This window comes from Microtus oregoni, unplaced genomic scaffold, assembly GCF_018167655.1.
Source record: "Microtus oregoni isolate MIOR12 unplaced genomic scaffold, Mior012 000031F_ref0000149, whole genome shotgun sequence".
NCBI classification, from domain to species: Eukaryota; Metazoa; Chordata; class Mammalia; order Rodentia; family Cricetidae; genus Microtus; species Microtus oregoni.
In genome coordinates, this window is record NW_024543090.1 from 8189293 (window position 1) to 8205141 (window position 15849).

Consider the following 15849-nt stretch of genomic DNA (forward strand, 5'->3'; position numbering starts at 1 on the left):
CACACACACACACACACACACGCACACACACACAGAGAGAGAGAGAGAGAGAGAGAGAGAGAGAGAGAGAGAGAGAGAGGGAGGGAGAGAGAGAGGGAGAGAGAGAGAGGGAGAGAGAGAGAGAGAGAGAGAGAGAGAGAGAGAGAGAGATAGACACAGACACACACACACTCAGTGGTCAGTTTTGACCATATTTATAACTTTTGGCTGTGCTCAGGTAGACAAGCCACAACTACAGTGAAGTTCCCTGTATGTGCTGATTCTTGTATCTAAGCTACAGACCTTTCCTGGAAACGTTTTACATTGGAGATATTCTTCATTAGCTCTTCATAGACGCTTGCTTCTTTTTATATCCATTTTCCAGCTATTTCCAGAAAGTTTCTGAAACAACATGCCTTCGATATTATGTGAGTCATGCTGTAGTACAAAATAGAGGAAATATGATCAATGTATATGTACTTACTTCTTATTAATTCACCACTCATTGCAGCTGATACAATCAGCAACAGTTTCTCAATTACTTACCAATCTTACAAACTACAAAGGATAAAATCCAGGAAGTATGAAGAGTCTTCTGGGACACACACAAAGAGCTATTCAGCATATTTGTGGTTCATAGTTTTAATTATTTTGTAAGTGCATCAATACTGTATTTTTAATAAATACATTTATCTATTTTACATCCTGGTCACAGTTTCCCCTCCCTTCTCTCCTCTCAATCCTCCCCACCCCACTCTATTTCCACTCCCCTCCATTTCTCTTTAGGAAAGGCCTAGTCTTCCACTCCTAGCAATAGCAGATATGGAGGCAGAACCGGGCATCTCCTGTGACCAGACTGATACTCACAATCAGACATTAGGCAGAGTTTGAGGAATCCTGCCCAAGAGGATCTCCCATAGGATTTTAAGAGTCAGAGGGGTCAAGGGCACCACAAGAAAAGTCACAAACTCAACTACCCTGAGAGACTCACAGAGACTAAGCTGACAACCAGGGAGCCTACATGAACTGACCTAGGTACTCTGCGTATATGTCACAGCTGTGCAGCTTGGTCCTTTTGGAGGACTGCTAACAGTGGGAACAGAGGTGGTCTCTGACTCTTTTACTGGCTTTGAGACCCCTACTCCTCATACTGGATTTCTTTGCCCAGCCTGAAAACATGGGGTGGTGCTTAATTTTACTGAACCATGATATGTAATATTTTGTCAATACAATTTTTAACCATGAAAAAATATGGGCAGGGAAATAAAGATGAGGCTAAAATAAAACCCAAGATAAAAATAAGAAAATTGCTAGATACATTAGAGATAGGTTTTATTAAATGAAAAATTCTCTATCGTGTGACTTGGATGAATATGACTTTGTTATTCTATGTAGTCAAGTAGTATAAATTGGAGAACTGATATCAAGATCCAGTGATTTCAAATAATTACTTTTTAAGAATAATCAATTGTATAGACTGTGGAAGAAGACTTACATAAATTTCCATCTCCTAAGTATTTCAGTTGTGAGCTATACATGTTTGTAAAGTCATAGAATCTCTTTTGTCAGTTAATAAATCTACCGTATTTATTTACCATTTTTTAAAAATATTTGAATGACATATGCCCAAAATATGAGACTATGATTCAAAAATTGCAAAATAATTTATCTGTAAATAAAGAAAGTATTAATATGAAAATGTTGCTATTAATTATTCAAGCAATGATGGTCAGGTTCTTTTATCTGACCAGAAATTTTTATTTTGTCTTGTCAATAACACTTGGAGAACATAGCATACACACACCCACATTCACATGTACACACACACATACAGATTTAAAACTTGTGATGTATATATATATATATATGTATATATATATATATATCTCCAGAACTACTCTTTCAGTACCTATCATGTGTCTTGTTTTATTGGTTTGTCTTTTTGGAATACTTGAATGAGCTAAACAAAAAAAAAAAAATCTGCCGTTTTGATATTTCTTTCTTTTATTTTTTTAAATATTTATTTATTTAATTTTACTTAAAAATTTCCACCTCCTCCCCTCTTCCTATTTCCCTCCCCTCCTCCCCTCCCCCTCCCTCTCCAGTCCAAAGAGCAGTCAGTGTTCCCTGCCCTGTGGGAAGTCCAAGGTTTTCCCCCCTTCATCCAGGACTAGGAAGGTGAGCATCCCACAAAGACTAGGCTTCCATAAAGCCAGTACATGCAGTAGGATCAAAACCCAGTGCCATTGTCCTTGGCTTCTCAGTCAGCCCTCATTATCAACCATGTTCAGAGAGTCTGGTTTGATCACATGCTCCATCAGTCCCAGTCCAACTTGCTTTGGTGAGCTCCCATTAGATCAGCCCCACCCTCTCAGTGGGTGGGTGAACCCCTCGTGGTCCTGACTTCCTTGCTCATGTCTTCCCTCCTTCTGCTCCTCATTTGGACCTTGGGAGCTCAGTAGGACATTGAACCTATAATTCGTGATCCTAGAGAAGCTAAATAAGAAGGTGAACCCAAAGACAAACATACAGTTATCCTCCTGGATATTGAAGGTGACAAGATTGACAGGCAAAAATTGGAAACTTGGGGCCGGGCTGTGGTGGCGCACGCCTGTAATCCCAGCACTCGGGAGGCAGAGGCAGGCGGATCTCTGTGAGTTCGAGACCAGCCTGGTCTACAGAGCTAGTTCCAGGACAGGCTCCAAAACCACAGAGAAACCCTGTCTCGAAAAAAAACAAAAACAAAAAAAAAAAAACAACAACAACCAAAAAAAAAATTGGAAACTTGGAGTGGGTGTAGGGTGGGTGTGGGGTGGGGGTAAGGGGAGATGGGGAGAAAAAGTGAGAAGGGGGGATGGGGAGAGCTTGGGGGAATGGGATGGTTAGGATGGAGGAAGGGTGGATATAGGAGCAGGGAAGTATATATCTTAATTAAGGGAGCCATTTTAGGGTTGGCAAGAGACTTGACTCTAGAGGTGTACCCAGGTGTCCATGGAGATGTCCCCAGTTAGTTCCTTGGGCAGCTGAGGAGAGGGAGCCTGAAATGGCCCTGTCCTATAGCCACACTGATGAATATCTTGCATATCACCATAGAACCTTCATCTGGCGATGGATGGGGATAGAGACAGAGACCCACACTGGAACACTGGACTGAGCTCCCAAAATCTAAATTGATATTTCTTTTAATATTATTATTATTCTTTTTTCTTGCTTTTTTTTGAGCTCTACATTTTTCTCTGATCCCCTCCCTGTCTCTCCCCTCTCCTTCAATCCTCTCCCAAGGTCCTCATGATCCCAATTTACTCAGGAGATCTTGTCTACTACCCATGTAGATTAGATCTATGTATGCTTTTTTTTTTTTTTTTTTTTTTGATTTTCGAGATAGGGTTTCTCTGTAGCTTTTGGTTCCAGTTCTGGAACTCGCTCTTTTAGACCAGGCTGGCCTCGAACTTATAGAAATCCGCCTGCCTCTGCCTCTCGAGTGCTGGATTAAAGGCGTGCGCCACCACCGCCCGTATATGTATGCTTTTCTTAGGGTCCTCTAATAAATGAAAGATGATTGACAAACCACATACCGAAAAGATCAAATGAAGACAATATTCTAATGTAAATCTACTGTGGAGAAAAATGAAAATAGAAGTACAAAGGAACTGGAAAGTTCAATAACCATAACTTTAAGTAGCAGCTATGTAAGTATAATATTCATCTTTAAATATAATTTAAAAAGTATTTTATAGTAAGCAAGTAGGTACTTTTACTTTTTCTCTATACAATGAAGCATAGCAACAGTTCATCAATTTATTTAGTGTTTATACATTTACATTGCAAAAAGCCTAGAGAGTATACAAAGTAGATGCAAGGGCATGCATAGGTTGCTTGCAAATAATATACCAGTTTACCTAATATACTTGAGCATCTGGCAATCTCAGCATCTATGATATTTAGGGGTGGACATTTTTGAATTCCTTCTCAGACATCAAGGCATGGCTGTATATATGTTTACAAGATATTTGTTATATTCATTGTGTGTGTATGCATATTTGTATTTAATTTACATTGTATATGTCTTTTGGAGATACATTGATTCATCTTATATCCGATTGGGTAAAACTGGTTTAAATGTACTTTCTATATTAATGTATATGTGTATGTATGTATACATTTCATGCCTACATGCACACACACATAAACAGGCATGTTTAAGGGACTGGCTCACATGACTCTTGGAGAGGTTTAATAAATACAAAATCTGTAGGCAAGACAACAGAGACCACCAATTTGAAAATTCTGTATTGATCTATGTTGTATTATTGAAATGGAATTCTTTTATTTTGGGGAGACATAGTTTTGTTCTTAAAGACTTTTTACTGGTTGAAAGAATTCCATGCAAACAATGTCAGCCTATCATAGATGTTCATGACACCTATAGACTATCCCCAGAACACAAGACTATCCCTAGAACAAGACTTGAGCATATAATAGAGCAGTGTATCCTAACCAATTGGTAATCTTAGGAATTAGGGAATCTGGGCTATGGCTGGCCTGGCTGAGGAGTGCCAAGGTGAATTTGCAGTTGACACAGAGTTAAGAATATGTAAAGCAAGGACACATGGTCAGATGGTAACATGAAAAGGTGACGAACAGAACATTTGAGGAAAGAATAACTAGTGGCTGGAGAACTATGTTGGTGGAAAACAGTAAGATTACTTTAAGAATATTTGTATTTGATAATACAGCTCTGAGGAGACTCAGCTAAAGGACTAGTGCAGCAATGAAACAGAAAATAAACTTGTGCATCCACAAGAGACTATTGACAAGGACAGTATTGCCCCCATCATGATATATAGGCTCTAGGAAAGCAGACACTAAGTCTGCATTGCTCTGTGGTATATGTCTAGCACCAGACATAGCACGTGTCATGCAATAGGAAGTTATTAGGTAGTTGAGGAATGAAATAACCCCAGGTTTATAGTCAGTTACTTATGAGTGTGCTCCAGTTCGGAACACTATTAATGATGATCTACAGGTACTGAAATCTGGCCTTTGTTTTTTCCTTCCATATTTTTATTATTTTATTTTCCCACTCCTAGGAACGTCCTTTTATTCAAATGCTGTTATCAGTCTTTGGTTCAAAAAATAGAGCTCTCTTCCTGTTGTGATGCCTGTCACATAGGCACAGTGTCTGGTCCTTTTAGACTTCAGCTCTTAGAAACATCAGAAAATGAGCACCGAACAGTTTGTTCAAGTGGATACCTTCATTTAATGAGTTTGCAATTAGAAATTGGCAGAGATGGAGGTCTAGTTAGTGAGATGGGATATCTTTATTTTGTCTTGCTAGGAACTGAGAAGGGACATAGGTATGATAGGGAAAGATTTTTAAAGGTAAAAATATAAGGAAAACAACACAAATTCATCCAATTCTATCTAAAAGAAACAATGATTTGTACCTTAATAATATGTCTCATGAGGGCAACCAGGTTACAGTGTTAAAATAGCAAGCAAGCCATACTAAACTTTTAGTGTAGCATTCTTTAATGTGAGCATTGGCAGTTATGTTGCTGGAGATATTTGCAACAGGTATTTTAATAGAAGAACAAAATATGTGTATGTAGGTGTGTATGTTTGTGTGTGTCTATGCATCGAAACAATATGGTGTAAATGTCTTATAGTACAAAATTTACAAGTAATAATGAAATGTGTACTACTCTGAGAAGCCAGCAGATTCTTGAAGCACTTTTGTTCATTTTGTTAAACGTCTCTGTGTCTAGCTCTTCTGTGGTTTGCATTTTGGCAGTGATTTGACTAACTCAATCTACAAACGGATGCTAGGTTACTTTCATAGTTGACAAGGGGGTCATTAGCAATGTGGATAGATTGTAGACACATTGTGCACTTTGATTTATATTTTCATTTACTTTAATGAGTGTGAGAGAGTGAAGCAATGGACACATTTGTTATAATTCTATCCTTCCATCATTCAATCAATTTCTTTTTTGAACTGACTAATCGTTTTTGAATACGAAAAGGATATCTCCTCATTTTAGTGCAAACCACTAGAGACTTGACCCACTTTACACTTAATCATCTTTATGAATATTTCTCCATTATTAAAAATAAATAAAAAGACAGTAAATCAATCATTACTTCTGGTTTTCGTGGTGAAAATACAACATGGTCATTTCATGACACCAACATATCATCATTGAGCACAGAACTGAAAACTGATGCACAGTTATGGTATTTACCTTGAAAAAGGCATGTGAATAACATTCAGGACAAAGTCAATAGTAGAATATGGCAATATAATTAAGAAATGATAAACTTTCAGCCCTTTATTGTTTTTTGTTATCTTGAACAGTAAGTTTATGTAAATTTATTTTTAAGTAATGTGCTTAACAACTAGCTGATAAATTTCGCGAAGGTTATCTGGTACTAGCAGCCCCAGTTCATTACTGCTTATGAATACAGATGATTTTTTTCATATGGGCATCTGAAACAAATTGCCTGTCCTGAGAGGAAGCAAGCTTTGATCCTGAATGCTGCTGCCTACATTCCTTCATCAAGGATAAATCGATTCATCTTTTCCACTTTCTACTGTGCTTTTAGATTATTTTCTTGAAATGAAAGAAATGTAAAATGATTTTCTTTATTCGTTGTAGCCCAAGGAGGCAAAGTAACTATTTGTTTAAAAGCGTACTTTACAAAATTATTTCCCTCTTTGCAAGCTTAGTACTTCATGACAGAGTACAAAAGACTGCAAAAGAGAGCATTATCAAAGCGGGCTTTCTCCATTCTCCTTTCTTCCTTTATATGTATGTCTATTTCTTCTAAGTAACTAAATCAGAATTGCTAGTTCTGGTTGAGTACAGTTTTCTTTAGCATCTACTAAAGTTCTGAAAACCATCTGGCAAAATCAGCCCAATCTCTAAGTATGGTGGCATATGCCTGTAATCACAGCCTTTGGGTGATAGAGAGAAGCTGAAGTTCACGGGTATCCTCAACTAAATAGTGAATTTGAAATCAGCCTCGGCTATGTGAGACAGCATTTCAAAAGCAAACAATAAAAACAACTCCACAAATGATGGTAAAACCAACAAACCATCAATGTGCATCATTCTTTCATTCATTTTGTTTACGTTTATTACTCTAACTTTTTAAAAGGAAGTAACCTGACCTATTTTTGTGAAATTCTTGAGGCATCACCTACCTTCACCTTTCTTTCTAATTTTGCATTCTTCTGGTCATCCTAAACATGAACTTGATTTTCCCAAGACATTGCTATAAGAACACTTTACCACTTTATTTCTAATTGTCAGAGGATATTTAATTTTCAGCACATCAATTCTAATGATACTATTTATCAAATTGCTAAAGATTTTGCCACTTTGAGATTTCAGAGTTTTTCACAATTCACTCTGGGAAAATTTTTAGTCTGTGTTTGCTATTCATGTCATAAACCTTTGGGAATTGATGACAGATAAATCACATGCCAAATGATGAAATAAAGTAATTTTTAATCATGTGATTTGTTTGTTCATTAAGAATATAAACAGATGGCAGTTTGAAGATTAATCCTTTAGAAACAAGCCAATTTTCTCTAAGTTTTTAGTATGCAAAAACCATAATATTCTGTTTAAAATTTATGAATAAGCACCAAATAGAGAAACTGATAAATTGGAAAGTTGAATATTTTGGATAATAAATGTACCTGATTTTCCCAAATTACTCCCCAGCATTTCCTAAAGCAGTCAATGCCCTGGGTCCCTGGGTCCTTTAGAAGCAAAATATATTTAGGTTAATATTAATGATAAATAGCATTGAAATTCTGCTTAATAAAAATAAGATAAGTATTAGTTAGATACAAAAATATATTTCAATAAATTCAGAGACATGGGACATTTTTATTTGATTATCTAAGTATTAATTGCTACAATAATATAGTTAATGTGAGATTCTACTTCTATGAAAATGGTGTAGAGAAGAGCATCTAGTAAGTGTAAGACATTTATAATCCAATTTAACAAACAATACTTCCCTGCATTTACCAGGATGCTGTGTAATTTTTATATATTTATTATTGTATTTAATTTTGGTGTCTGTGTGTCTGTGTATGTATGTCACTTGGATGACGGTGTCATTAGGGCTAGAGGAGAATATTACATCTGTTGACATAGAAGATACAGGCAGTTGTCCACTACCCTACATGGGTGGGAGAAACCCAATTCAGGTTCTCTAGAAGAGCATCAAGCATGCTTAACCACAGAATCCTGACTCCGTCATTATACAATGCAAGTTTAAGCAATTTTTACATATAAACCCATGCTGTGTGCTTGTACGCGCGCGCGCGTGCGCGCGCGCGCACACACACACACACACATACACATACACACACTGGAAGATAACTAGTAATAATGAAGACAGTAAGACTAGACAGATCTAACACTAAAAGTAGATGAACTGGTTTTAGATATATTTATTTATTTATTTATTCATTTTTTGTATCAGCAAAAGTGGCTTTTTAAAATGAACTGAATCATGGAAACACAAGATTGATGGGATTTTTATACATTTATTTGTTTGTTTTTGGCTACCTCTGTTAGGCAAAAAAAAAAAAATTAGGAAAAGCAAATTTAAAAGAATTTGTTCCAGAAGATAACAATACATGAGTTGATCAGCATCATAACACAAGCAGGATGGGCTTCAGCAAATGGATCCCTGGAATTCTCTCTACAGAATTCTTGCGTGCAAGTCAAAGAGGATGTTTGACTTCTTAAAGAACTTAGTTGATGATTCCATGGTGGATTTTGTTAGGTAATTCTCTAGTTAGATGTTAGGACTGGCTTCTAACTGTTTAAGTTTCCAGGGGCTTTGTTGTTTATGCTGTGTTATTTTCTATTTGCTTAGGTTGCAGCTCAGGGAATAGGCCTAATGAGCTCCCAATTAATTATCTAAGCGCCTCTCCATTAAACCAAACGTAATACGTGCTGAAACTGATTTCATAAGCATTTTGATAAACTGATGAGGACTCATTTATAATCTGAGTGAAAACATGGGGCAGTTTCCAGCAAAAGGGAGAAAGAAGGCAACTGTAGAAATGCTTGTAAAAACAAATGAAGTCTAGAATCATGATGATTGCTGAAGAGATTTTCTGTACCTTAGCAAGTACATGGATTTTGTTCCATGATACCAAAATTTAGGATAATGATGTCAACCAAAGAGAAATTATTAAAAATAAATAATTGAAAATATTAAAATATCTCAAACTTATTAAGTAATGCCTGTATTCCCTTGAATAATCACTTATTATACTTTATCTTTAGGAAGATAAATTTGACTTTTTTCATAAAAATCTAGAAAGACAAGCCAAATACTCATACATACAAAATAAAAGAAATAAATCTAAAAACATTTTTTAAAATATCTAGAAAGAATACACGAATCTAATTAAGTGGTAACATAATTTAGAGTTAGTTCAGACAATCATTTATAAAACAACCTTGCAATCACCATACCCATTTTACAGAGGAGCAACAGATTGTAGGCAGAAGGGAACAACTCTGTTCACACACAGCATTCTTGGCATTGTACAAAGATTTGGGTCCAAGCCGTTCTCCCCTGTGACCTCTAAATTGTTGTCCTATATGAGAAATGAACAATAAAATTAGCTCAGCCTGGGTAACGAAAGCTGTGAGTGTTCATGGCACCAATGATTAGAAGTGACAGATAAAATTCCTCATAATTTGAATGGAATTTCACAGAACTTTGTTCAGCTCATCACTTAGGCAGTAACGTGAGAAGCTGGGCTTTGGTGAATTGGAAGAGTTAGATAGATTTCAGTGTTGTGCAAAATATTGGACTAGGCTTCAAAGTATAAGAAGAGAAAAATATTGTTACCATCCAAAATAATTAAAATATTAGGACTCATAATAGGATAGAGGGGGACATTCTATATTGGTAAACTTATTCATAGACATTTAGAGTTATCTTCTTCCTGGAAGTTCTCTGTAGAATGGCCTGGTTTTTAGAGCATAAAAATCGGTAATGAGATGATTGATAGCTGGATAAAAACATTTGGTCAGAATGCTAAGCTCCTTGCTACTAGTTCAAAGAGGTGAGATGCCATTTTCTGGATGAAAACGATATTATGTCTTAAATAAACTCTATGTTCATTTTGTTTTTACTACTGCTTTTGCTCGTATGTTCATTTATTTTCTAAATAATGCCCATTTAACACTTTCTACCACATCATCAGCATCTATCTTGAATTCACTGTTTCCATAGTTTTTCCAAACTGCTCTGACCTGATGTTATCTCCTTTGTGTGTGGAATCTGATGATCACATTCAGTTTTAGCTTTTCGTGATTTAAAACATCAGTAATTTCTTTCCCAATCCGTTCAAATATAGTGTGCTAAAATTCTGATATACATATTGATGTGTGTGTGTGTGTCTATTTGTCTTAATGTCTATCTGTTTGTTATGGCTTTGGATATTAACCAGGGTATTTTTGCTGATTGTCAGAGATATAAAATGACTCAGTTTTAGCTCAGTTCCTGTCTAAACTATTTCTGTGTCTGAGAATAGCTGTGTATTTATTATGGGTTTTTCTTCCCATTCTCCACGTCTCACTCTTATGATGCATATACTTATCTTTTATGGTTTTCTCTAGTGCCCTCAGGCAATATACCCATGCCGGAAATGTGTTTTGGAAGTCTTAACTGATGTTGAGAGGGCATCAGGTATGGACAACAGGAGGCAATGTCTCCTGAAGCTATGAGGTGAATATCAAACAAGTAGGTTATGAAAAGTTTATATGCTGAGAATGAGTATAACGTATTGTATAAAATAACGGGTACCTCTGTGAGAACAGGAGCTACCTATTCAAATAGAGGTTGAGTTTTGTAATTAAGGAAATCTTCGGTAGTTGAAGTTAGAGTTCAAAACATGGATGCCTAAAGAAACATGGAAGTCTGGGAAACCACAATGTATTCAGTATTTCAAATGTGAATGTTAAAAGAAACTATACAAAGAAATTAAAATTTTGTGTTGAAGTACTCTTGAACTTAATACCCAGCACTAGACAACAGTGAGACAACAACAAGAAACAGTGACAACTGCTATAATTGAGGTACGAAATGAAAACAACCAAGTTAAATGTGTAACACTATATACAGTCACTAAATAGAGTCTCAGATGATTTGGTGTGCGATGTCATTCATACTGGCTATGATACATAGTGATAGGCTCAGCTGCATGTCAAGTGGAGGAGAAAGAGAAACTTGGGCAGCATTTAGTGGAAAAAGTTGGTAATCCTTCATAAAGATTGGGGATAGATGGGGGAAGGTGGGGTGAGTTGGATGAGTGAAGGGAGAGGAAACTGGAATTGTTATGTAAAATAAAATAGGTTGTTTTAAAAAATAAAATAAAAAACAGTATCTGGAACATCAAAGAGATGGAAAAAAATCAAAGGAGACCATAAAATTTCTAGTTTAGAGGAATGTGAAGATTATGCTTCAAAAGTTGATGATAGTTACGGATAAAATGTCAACTACATTTTACCATTTTACCTTTTACTTGCAAATTAACAAGAAGAAGGCTCTAACTCTGAGTCCTGAGATAAGAAAAAGTAGTTCAATGAAAGTGAGTAACTGTGACAGTGTTGTATCTCTGGGCATCATTCAGTTCTCTGAGTAATGTATTCATCAATTAATTCTCAAATTTCAGTATCATACTGCAAACTTTGTGAGCCTTTATTAATACCTGTATGCTGACTTGTTTATGAATCATTCATATTTGCCATGTAATCATTACTACAGAAATTCTTATACACAAAACATCTGTTAAGAAATAAGATAGAAAAAAATATATTTCTAATATGCCTTAGAAGTGTTCCCATTCTTTGTAGGACAATGATCTAATCTCTGAGTCCTGTTCTGGATTGTGTGTGTGTGTCCAGTTATTCCAAGTAACTGCAGCTTGAAGTCCAACATCTGTCTAACTTTACCTTGTGTCATCTTTCCAATGCTAGTCATACTAGATCTGAAGTAGATTTGTATAATAGGGGCAAAGAGAAAGGTTACTAGATGGCAGGGGCAATTTAAGCAGGGTTCTTCATTCTTATTCAGTTTGGTGCTGGTGCTAGGTCAGAACAATCAGGCAAGAGAAAAAAATAAAACGTATTCAATTAGGAAAAGTGAGTATCAGATTGTCACTGTGTAAAGGTGACATCATCTGGTGTTTAGAAAACTCTTCATACTCAACCAACATACTATTACAACTAGAAAATTCAGCAACATTGAAAAATTGGTCTTGAAACATTGTGAGCCATGCTATACATCAAGAGATAAAGATTTGAAAAGAAAATAAGAAAACCACCCTATTCACTGTAGCTAAAAATAAATCTTTAGTGATAGATTTACACAAAAGGTGAAGGATCTGTCCAGTGAATTCCATAAAACACTAATGAAAGCAATTGAATCAGACACAAAAAAATGGGAAACAGTGAAAGCTCATTAATTTAAAAATTCGTATTAAAATGTTAAAAGTATACAAATCACTCTATGGATTTAGTGCATTTTTTTTCAAAGTGCTACTGGTATCTCTCATATTACTAAAAAAAATCCTGTAATTTATGTAAGACACAAAATTTTTGAACAGAGAAAGGAAACAAAAAGAACAAAGCATGGAGTTTTATACCTCAACACCTCAAAACATCCTAAAAACTAAAGTAATCAGCCCATGGTATTGATGTGAAACTGATACAAAGCATAAGGAATAGAATCAATAATTAATGAATAACCCACACAGAGTCAAGTGTCTTTGGCAAAGGTGTCAGGGATATGCAGTAGACAGGGAGAAGTCTCTTTAGTAAACAGCACTGTAAAATTGAATAGTCATGTGCAGAAGAACAACATGAAACTTTTATTTCTGAGCACTACAAAATTCAGTTCTAATTGGACTAAGGCCAAATTCATTGAAAATTCTAAGGGAAACATATGTGACACACAGCACCACACTTGTGCTGGCTATGTTTTATGTCAACACAGAGGTGAGTAATTGGGGAAGAAAGAATATTAACCTGGCTTCTTAGCAAATATGCAGCTTTTAGGAGATAAGAAAATTACCAAAGTTGAAGAAAAATTCTTGTAGGATCCTGAAGGAGCAGTAATCAGGTACCTCATGGTGTTATTAATGGAGGAAAAGACACTGGAGTTAAAGTTTCTGTGAGTAGAGCAGGACCAAGGTGAGGAGAATAAACAGCTGTGGAGTTCAAATCAGGGTTAATTTGTCATCTGTTTCATGTCACAAAGACGATGGAAGAATGAATGAGATAGGAACTACGTGGGTCACTGCTTCCAGCTTGTGCCACTAGCATCCCTTCATCTCAGTAGTAACAAACTCTATTTATTTAGAAGACAGTCTGCTTATCTGAGGACTGAAATGGAAGAAAGCTGGCAAAGGGAAGGCTACTAACAATTAGCTTCTCATTATAGTTAAGATAGAGTTGTCTCTAGAGAAAGGCATGCCTGTTACAGGAAGCTGTTAAATTTAATTTTTTCCCCTCCTGTCCATATTGTCTCTGGAAGACGTTCTATCCCTCTGAAAGGATGATGGATCATAAGTAGGTAATGACTTAGCACTATGTACTTTTTGATGTTGGGATAACTGCATTTGCTCCTAGACTGGTTTTATCTTCCTAGCCTGAGTGAAACTAAGATGTTGTCTTGAAGCATTTTTAAATTTCTCGTAAAATGACAAAGCAAGGGACCTTAATACAAAGATTGGACATTTTTCTTAAGCAAATGATTTTGGGTAAAAGAAAATTCTATTTATAAATTGAAGTTGTATAACGCCTTGAGTTTTCTAGTGTTACTTTGGTATATAAATTATACTAATTTCTTTCATTGTAACTTCTGCTTTAAGTAAATGAATAAAGATAGTCATAGAAATTGAGTTTCCGAAAGCTACTAAATATCTCATAAGCCAGTAGTGAATAGATTTGTTCCCACTCTTTTCTAAACAAACAAATAAAAATCAGGTATGATTCTCAAGATTAAATAATAGCAGTGGGTTCTGCAGGTCTGAGTTCCCAACTGAAAATAAATAGCTCCTGATTTCAGCTCATTCCATTCAAGCTTTTCTGAACTTGGTGTTCTCTGATGAGCCATGGAAACATTATATCCCTAACCAATCCTAACAACATAAACAATAATAACAAGAGCAAAAAAGCTTTATGTATATCATTAATATTTATTAAGCAATTAAACATATATCAGTTTACATACTTTACCAAACTAAATAAAAATAAAAATGCCCAAGTTCATAGACTTGGACATTTAAAAAGAATCAAAATGTTCCTGGTCTTGTTTTTGTTTCAGGAGAGGAGGACATTGTTTTGTTATTTGGGCTCAAATACTGTGATATCCAGCTAAATCTCTGCAGGTGATTTATTTGCTCTTTTATTCTTAGATCTTCACTGAGCACATAGACTCAAAACATGATGTTAGGCATTGTCTAAATACTGAAAGTTGGTCCAAGTTCAGCTATTGTCAGAGACTTGAAATCAGTGAGGGCTAATGACAGCAGAGCAGAGACAATTGTGGACTCTGGAGTCAGAGCATCTGGATTTAAAGGCTAGTTACTTAATCTTCTAGAAATGTACCCTTTGCAAGGAATCATTGTTTTCATGATAATTACTACCACTTCGATTTCTTCCTGGGTAAAACGGTGCAGTAATGGTTTCTAACTCATGGAGCTGTTGTGAGTGGTAAATTAAACAATCCAATTAAAGCATTTAGAAGTGTTCACAGGATAAATGCCTGCTTGCTATAACTGTTAGTGCTGCTACAGAAGAAAAGTTTATATTAGATTATCATATTACTAGATAGGATGGGCTAAATAACCAGTAGAATGCAAGTGAAGTTGACAAAGTAGATTTTATTTTTACTAGACAGAATCAGGAACTGGGACTATTGAGGATGATGGTACACAGACTGAGTCCTGTTGAATAGTGTGCTTTAGTGATATAATGATTATGGAGATGTCTTTAAATGCAGTGACAACTTGAATTGCAATCACTGAGTCAGGACAAGATAGCACCACAATTAAGAAACAGAAATTTGTTGACAGAGGTTTTATAGGTGTAACCTGGTAACTCGTTCATGGCTGCTTAGACCAGAAATAACCACTAAGAAACTGTATTAATTAAATCACTGCTTGGCTTATTAGCTCTAGCTTCTTATTGGCTAGCTCTTACATCCTAAATTAACCAATTTTCATTGTTTTATATTTTACCACGAGGCTCGTAGTTTACCAGCAAGGTTTCAGCATGTCTGTCTCCTGTAGCGGCTACATAGCATCTCACTGACTCCGCCTACTTTCTCCCAGCATTCAGTTTAGTTTTTCTACCTAGCTCTATTCTGCCCTATCACAGGTCCAGAGTAGTTTCTTTATTTAGTAACCAATAAAAGCAACGACTTTTAACAGCATCTCCTATTTTCTGTTTAAATAAAAAGAAAGGTTTTAACTTTAACATAGTAAAATTATAAATAAAAAAACAGGTTTCAAACAAGAATTACAGTTACAATATTTATATCTACTTTATCTTTTCTCATAACTAAGGAAAACTATAATTACAACTATTTATTCTTCAAGTACATCAAAGACTCCAGAAGTATCTAAGTTAACAGGAAGTGCATTTTAAATAGCTTCCAAAACTCTAAAATTGACAAAGGCATTTCACTGCCTGAATAGTCACCCAAAGATCTTCTGTAACATTGGGGCACCCATAGTATCTTGCAGACTTTTCCATGAAGCATGAAATTTCCGACAGTTCCACCTATATTGGCAGTTTGTCAGTCACTTTCTTCTGT